Source organism: Microtus ochrogaster, unplaced genomic scaffold (assembly GCF_000317375.1).
Source record: "Microtus ochrogaster isolate Prairie Vole_2 unplaced genomic scaffold, MicOch1.0 UNK84, whole genome shotgun sequence".
Classification (NCBI taxonomy): Eukaryota; Metazoa; Chordata; class Mammalia; order Rodentia; family Cricetidae; genus Microtus; species Microtus ochrogaster.
This window is the reverse complement of record NW_004949182.1, coordinates 988,616-996,342: the sequence shown is the minus strand read 5'-3', so window position 1 is coordinate 996,342 and position 7,727 is coordinate 988,616. Positions and strand designations below refer to the sequence as shown.

The 7,727-nt window shown below is 38.7% G+C and overlaps 1 pseudogene; it reads left to right on the top strand.

Annotated features, from left to right (window-relative positions):
* The first annotated feature begins 3,903 nt into the window (after window positions 1–3,903).
* Window positions 3,904–7,432, top strand: LOC113455673 (annotated as a pseudogene).
* The last annotated feature ends 295 nt before the right edge of the window (window positions 7,433–7,727 follow it).

Below are 7,727 nucleotides of genomic sequence, written 5' to 3'. Positions count from 1 at the left end.
TCCCAGTGCCAGGAGGAAGAGACAGTGTAGGTCCCTGGAACTCAGTGACAATGCAACCTGATCTATTTGCAAATATCCAGGCCAAGGAGGAACCCTACTTCAGAAACCACCTGGACAGAACCTGAGGACTGCCACTCAAAGTTCTACCCTAGGAAGGGAGAGTGAGTAAGAGGGGCTATGGGGTTGGCAGGGAATGAATGAGGAAAGAATAGTCATAGTGAAAACTGAGGTAGGAACTGAGAATCCATATGATAAATTCCCAAATCAGATCTCAGAAACTACCAAATGAAAGTGAAGACTTGAAACGACTTTTTACAATAACCTTGAGAGGTACCCATGGAACTCGAAGATAGCCATGCTTCATGAGAAGGCTATTTCCTAGCCTACATGCTTCCAATCAGATCGAGGAGCCTAATTGTGGTCCATAAATAGTGGACCTAAAGGTATTAAATTTTTAAAAATGTTTCACCAAGCCACTTAAAATTTTATTTATTCCCAATTCCCCTCTAATATGTAAGATAGAAAGACACAAACTCGTGAATCAACCTCACAGATATATGGCCCTTCCTAATCAGTTTCTCACTGTTACCTAATTCCTGGGACTCTAAACTAAGCAGCCTTCTCCAGTCACATTTGTCTCTTTCCCTTTCTGTGTGCTTATTTTTCTAATTGTGGATAATATCTTTGCTCATGTGGCTCTCCTAACCTGTAGCACAGTGTCTGTTATAATCACCCTATCCAAATCTGCTCATCTTAGATGTTTTTCCCTCAGGAAATTTCTCTTCCTCCTGCAGACCCAACTAATCTCAGAGTTTCATTAACTTGCACGCTCAACATGACTATAAATATCTGGACTACTTTTTTGACGGAAGGGGAATTAATAAAAATCAGTTAAAGATTTCCCATCGCACAATTTATTTTATCATCCTACTGAGCGTCCCAAAACAAGAAAAGGAAAGAAGATGTTGAAGGAGGCCATTTGTTTGTCATGGCCACCCAGAACCAAAATAATCACACAGAAACTGTATTAATTAAATCACTGCTTGGCCCATTAGTTCTCGCTTCTTATTGGCTAACTCTTACATATTAATTTAACCCATTTCTATTAATCTGTGTATTGCCATGAGGCTGTGGCTTACCAACTAAAGTTCCATCCAGTTCCAGTGGGGCTACATGGCTTCTTCCTGACTCTGCCCTTCTTTCTCCTAGCAAGAAGAGAAGTACATAATGGGAAATTAAGATTTAAATTTCTCTTCCTTCACAAATATTATAATTGTTTATAAAAATCAGCAAGAACAATATTAAAATATGTTACATCTAAATGTATTGGTCAAAGTGGCCCCATTGAAACATCCAAACAACTTGGGCCCTATTGCTAAAGACAATACCTATGTATCCCATTACACATGAAGAAGTCAAAATAGTGCCTATCCAGCATCTTCACTACTACATTCGTGGTACTGAAAGGCACTCTTCAGTCTTTCAAAGAAGAAAGGTAACCATGAACACTTCTAGAAGCCCTTAGATCTACAAAGGTGACCTGCCTGGAAGATAAGAACCGATCTTTAATTCTTTGTTATGCTGGTGCAATAGTTGACACAGCCATTGTGGAAGGGAGTAACTAATCACCATCTGATTGGATTTAAGGCTCACTCCATGAGATGGAATCCATGTCCAACACTGCCAGGGTGGCCAAGAAGCTGAGACTAGATAGATCATAGACATAGGAGGAAAGCAAATATGATTCTACTAAAGGGATGTAACAACAAAATGATTCATACCCACATTCTGCTATACCCATAGATCAAAGAGCCATCATCAGAGAAACTTCTTCCTGTACGTGGGAACTACTACATGGTATGTTTCAATCAAATCCCTCCTCTCAGGGCTCAGGGATGAGAAGGCTAAACAACTGCAAAAGCCAGAGGGGACAGATGATATCAAGAAAACAGTGTCTTCTAGACTCAGCAGAATTGATGCACATATGAGCTCGTGGAAACTATGACAGCATGCACAGCCTGCACAAGTCCAAAGCAGACAAAGACACAGTGCTGGCACAGGAAAGTAGTGATGAGCTTCCATTCCAGAACCAGAGAAAATCTCTAATTGACTAGCACTCACAAAGGAAAAATAGGTTTCTTCATGAGAGTCTTACTAGGTCCATAGACTGCCACAATTAAGGGCATGCCTCATGGTCAACAGTAGATGACCAACATAAACCAAATCAAAGATATATTTGAAAAATCTCATTCTTCATTTTACTTGGATTCAGCATTTTTATCTTTCTGGTCTTTCAGTTCCCATTTTTATGATGTGTGTGTATGTGTTTCCCATGCACTTTTTTCTTTTGTTAACTTATTTACTTTGTTTTTTCCTTGCTTATTTAACTTTTCATTCACCCGTTTGTTTTCATAAGAAAGAGAGAGAGAGATTGCTGTAAGAGATAAATTAGCAGAGACAGTACTGGAAAGCTCACGTTGGTGGCAAGGACAGCGGAGAACTGATGAGTAGGATGGGTAGACCAACCCTAAAGTTGCCCAGGACCAGAACCAGGATTATGACTTGATTAAGATATCCTCACCATCTATCACCCGCTGGAGCATGTGAAGGAACCTGGCCCACAGACCCAAAGCTTCGGGATCTCCATAACTTACGGTAACAACAGGATAACCAAGAGGAGTTCCAGTGAGGGTCCAGCATCAATAGTGTAGCAGAAACCGGAGGCCTCGAACCAGATGAATGACTCTCTGTGATGAACACTTTCACGTTAAGATATATGAATGGAGCTGTGCTGTGGTGGCGCACGCCTTTAATCCCAGCACTCGGGAGGCAGAGGCGGGCGGATTTCTGTGAGTTCGAGGCCAGCCTGGTCTACAAGAGCTAGTTCCAGGACAGGAACCAAAAGCTATGGAGAAACCCTGTCTCGAAAATCAAAAAAAAAAAGATATATGAATGGACAAAGGTGTTTACTGTGTGACTCACTGGATCACACTGCAGCCTCCATGACTAAATATTTCATTTTTTTCCATTTCCCCCTTTTTTCTCATAAATTTTGTTTTATTTGAGGGACAAGGGTAGAGAGCACATGTGAAGGGATGGGGAAATCCATGGGATAGAGATACATAATGTAAAAGATACAGAGAATAAATAAAAAGAAAGAAAAAAGAGAGAGACGGGCACAGAGTTGGAAAAGTTGGGAGGTATGGAGGATCTGAAAGGAGATAAAGAAAGGGAAAGCATGAACAGAACATACTGTATAAAAATCTTGTTTATTTTTAATTTAAAATAGAGAAGCACCACTATACAAGGCAAACAAACTATCAAGACAAGTCTCTAGAAAACTTGGTTCAGGTATCTTATAAAGAAATATAGACTGCATTTACAACAAATGGTCTGGGAAAATTGAATAGCCACATGTAAGAAAATAATTCCTAAACCAGTTAAAAAATTAGCTCAAAATGGGTCTCAGACACAAATGCGCAAGCAAAACTATAAATTCCTACAAGACAGAGGAGGAGAAGTCTACAGAATATTGGACACATCTGTGACTTGCAAATAGGCATCAAAGCACTTGCATGGAAACAAATGGGAAGACAGATTTCAATTTTATCCTGAAAACCATGTCAGAGGAATGAATGAAAAGACCCTGACTGGTGAATAAGATATATGGGATATTTTATTATTATTTGAAATATATGAAAACCTCTTAAAACACAACAATACACTAATAAAAGGATTAGATATTGGTCCAAAGTTCTTTTCAGATACTTGACCAGAGACAGTTTACTGGAGGTGAACAGACCTGTGAATGTATGATGCTCCTATGTGCCACTAGAGAAGTGCAGAAAGAAGAGTGAGATATGGTGACAAATATTACACTAGCCAAAATCCAAAACATGGACAATGTCAAGTGCTAGCAAGGCATGCCTGCTGGGAATGAAAAATGGGATATCCCTGTCCTCAGAGCTCAAGGAACTATATGGAAGAGAAGGCAGAAGAAATACTGTAAGAGCCAGAGAGATTTATGATACCAGTGAAAAGCGTCTTCCAGACGCCACAGCACTGACACACATATGAAGTCACAGAGACTTTGGAAGCATTCATTGGGCCTGCATAGGTCCAAATCTCACGGATCTAAGGCCCTTCCAGATTGACTTTCCACTCTTCTCTCATCTCATTTCTGGGACAGCTTCTAATCAAACTAAACATAGTTTTCCAAACACATCTAGCAATTGTTCTCCTTGGTATCTATCCAAGAAACTTAAAATCATTTACTCTCACAAAACCCATGAACATATTTATCATAGCTATATTCATATTTTCTAAATTGAAAACAAGAGGAGTGTTCTTCAGTTCTGAGTACACAAATAACCTACAGCACATTTAGAAAATGGAATAATGTTCGTCATCTAAATGAGTTCTGAAGACTCAAAGCCCAAAAGGTGTTACTGTCCATTAATAAGTACAAAAAGGTCACCCTGAAAAGGCTACAATACTCATGATTCCAACTGTGCAACACTGTGGAAAGACAAAACTATAAGGATAGTAAAATACATCAGTGGTTTCCACAGGAGGGATATGGAGAACAATGAAGATGGAAAGTACAGGAGAATGTTAGAATAAAGGAAACTTTCTCTATATGACTACAGAGTAGATACATACTATTATACACATTTCCCAATTTGTAGCATGTACACCACCAGTGGCAGCTAATCATGACTGTCATCTCGATGGGACTTGGCCGCACTGGGAGATAAACATCTGTGTGTGTGTGTCTAGGAAGGAGTTGCAGGAGTTTAACTGAAATTGAAAGGCCCAAAATAAATGAAAGCAGCTTTGTTTCACTAGCTGAGGCCAGACTCAGATAAAAAAAGCACATGAGCTGGTTCTCCAATGGTCAGGCTTGAAAACATACACAAGTAACATTATACAGACTGAACAGATTATATAGGAGTTTTATGTATATACACATATATATGCAACATCAATTAATAAGAAAGAGGCCATAAATTTAAGGGAGGCAGGAGGGATATATGGGAGGGTTTGAGGAGGGAAGGGGAAGGGGGAAATGATGTATATTGCAATCTCAAAATTAAAAGAAACAATTTTTAAAATGAGAGAAAAATTTGGGTTCTACCATCCTCTGCTTCCTGAGTGAGAATCCACTGTGATAAACGGCTTCCTGCTGCCGTGCCTTCCCTGCCATAATACACTGTACCTTCTTTTGTTGGAGTACTAAGAAAAGTAACCAATGTACATTAAGTCAAGTGTGTGCTGTGGGCAATTATTATAGAGCAATATAAGTTTATCTGTGGTGACAGACTTACAACCCCATTGGGGAATGCTCATAGCAGGTGAGATAACACAGTCTGGAGAAGCATACTTTTTTTTTTTTCAGAAATTTCCATTTCTTCCTTTTGCATGAAACTTAAATTTTCTATTAAATTTTACCCTTAAAAATTATTTGAGGGGGCTGGAGGGGTGACTCAGCAGTTAAGAGCACTGACTGCTCTTCCAATGAAACCAGGTTCAATTCCCAGCACCCACATGGCAGCTCACAACTGTCTGTGACTCCAGTTCCAGGGGATCCAACATCCTAACACAAACATGAAGAAAAAAATTGGTGTACATAAATGAAAATAAATATAAAAATAAGTTTTTAAAAACACTGTTACAAAGTAAAGTTTCCTTGATGGGGCATAACGACTACATCCATCTCTGAGTAGATGGAGAAATTTTTAAATATTGTTGTTAGGTATCATCTTGGTTGAGTAGATTAATAGTTGTGGATTTTCCTCTAATAACCATAATATAATTCAGTAGTTAGCTAGGTTTTCACTACAAGGCATGGTTGGCCTCTTGTTGATCTCTTAAGTCCAATTTGAAGGCTGTTAGTCATGGCTAAGGTATGAAAGCTTAGGAAAGGGGAATTCAGGTCAGTTCCAGCTCATTAATCTCTAGTCTCTGTTTCTGTGGTAACCAAGGGAAACAGCATTAAGTTGTATTTTAAGAAGCCTCATTGACAGCCCTGGACAGTGACTCAAAAGACATCTTCTCATGTCTGGTATTGGGGTTTTTGTTAGGTGATCTTAGCTCTTGGAGGTTATACCCATCAATCCAGATGGAAAAAGTTCGTTGAAACTAAATATGTTCAAACATGAGCTGAACAAGGAAGACATCAATGAATATGCTAAATGGATGATGGAAAACCCCTTGAGACTTCAACAATGCCCAAAGAACTATAGGCAACTAAGGAAAGCTAAGTACAGGAGAGATCATCTTCCCTAGGGTAGAGCATACAAACAGGTGGTCCAGTGCCAGATGGTCAGCCTTGAAAACAGACATCAAGGTAACATAGTGCTGACTGTACAGCTTCTATTTAGGAATGTGTGTGTGTGGTGTATATATAATAGATGAAATAACAGTTTAAAAAAGAGGCTATGTATATGAAGAAAAGCAGGGAACAATATATGGGAGGGTTTGGAGGGAGAAAGGGGGAAGGAAGTGAAATGTTGTCATTATATTCTAATCTCAAAAATTAAAAAATAATGTGGCAGCATAAAGTTGGGTGTGGGATGCAGGGATGCAACAATCAAGCAGCACATGTTCTTGCTTCCAGAATGTTTAAACAGTGTTTCAATGAAGATAAGGAAAATTCTCAAATCTGTAAAATGAGGTGACTGTATCCAGAGAAAGGAGCATTTACTTGTTCAGTTTGTGTGTACAGTAGCTGTGTAAAACCAGCATTTTCAAGGAAAACCACAACTCTTGGTTGATAAGTCGATCAGTTCAATCAGGAGTTTCTCCACTTTATGACATCCATTGAGCCCCTGTTTCTGCTCTTTCATACCTCAGAAAGGCTAGCAAAAATGGTAAGAATCAGGCCTTGGATCAGGTTGTAGTTAGTGGATGACATGTTTCTAAACTGTGTCTTATTGCTGAAATTTCCTGCACTCGAAAAGTCACTTCATCATGTGATAGAGGAAAAAGAAACAATGAACAAGAAATGTTTCAAGGACAGCACATAGTAGATGTTAAAGTGGCCGGAAAAAAAAGGTCAACCAAACTATACGGTGCTGAAAGCCAACAATGTCTGCACCAGAGCCCAGGCACACTCAGCTACATTTTTTTTTTTGGTAGAGATCAGGTTTCCATGGACAGGAATGTGGTTATGTTTGCTATACTAATGCTCTTATTTCTGCTTACATCTCTAAAGAATTAAGCGATGACTTACCTAAGTTTGCAAAGCCTCCAGAACCTCCAGCTTCACTGACAACCTGCCCATCAAAGAAGCTTAAGTGATCAGAAGTGAAAGAAGAGTACACCAAATTTTACACCAAACACTTGAAGAATAGCAAGAAAAACTAGCACAAGGAGTGCAGCCCAGAAGGCTTTAGCCAAAGCTGACAAGAATGTATTTAAAAATATTAATTTTTTTTGCAAAAAATAAAAAGAATAAACTGAAAAGATTTATAACATTGAAAATAAAAACTGGTAAAACTGGAAAATCAGTTGCATTACCCAGCATATGTTATTATTTGGAGGTTATTCTTTCATTTTTACTAACTGTACTTTCTCGCTCTAACAATAAATTCAAGCTAGTTATCCAAAATAAAAAACATAAAAGGACTGATAAATTCCACCCAAAACTGAGCCACCAAGTATGGAAGTATTCTTTTCTTCTTAATTATTTCTTTTATCTATGTATCTCCTTTCTAAAGAGCAAA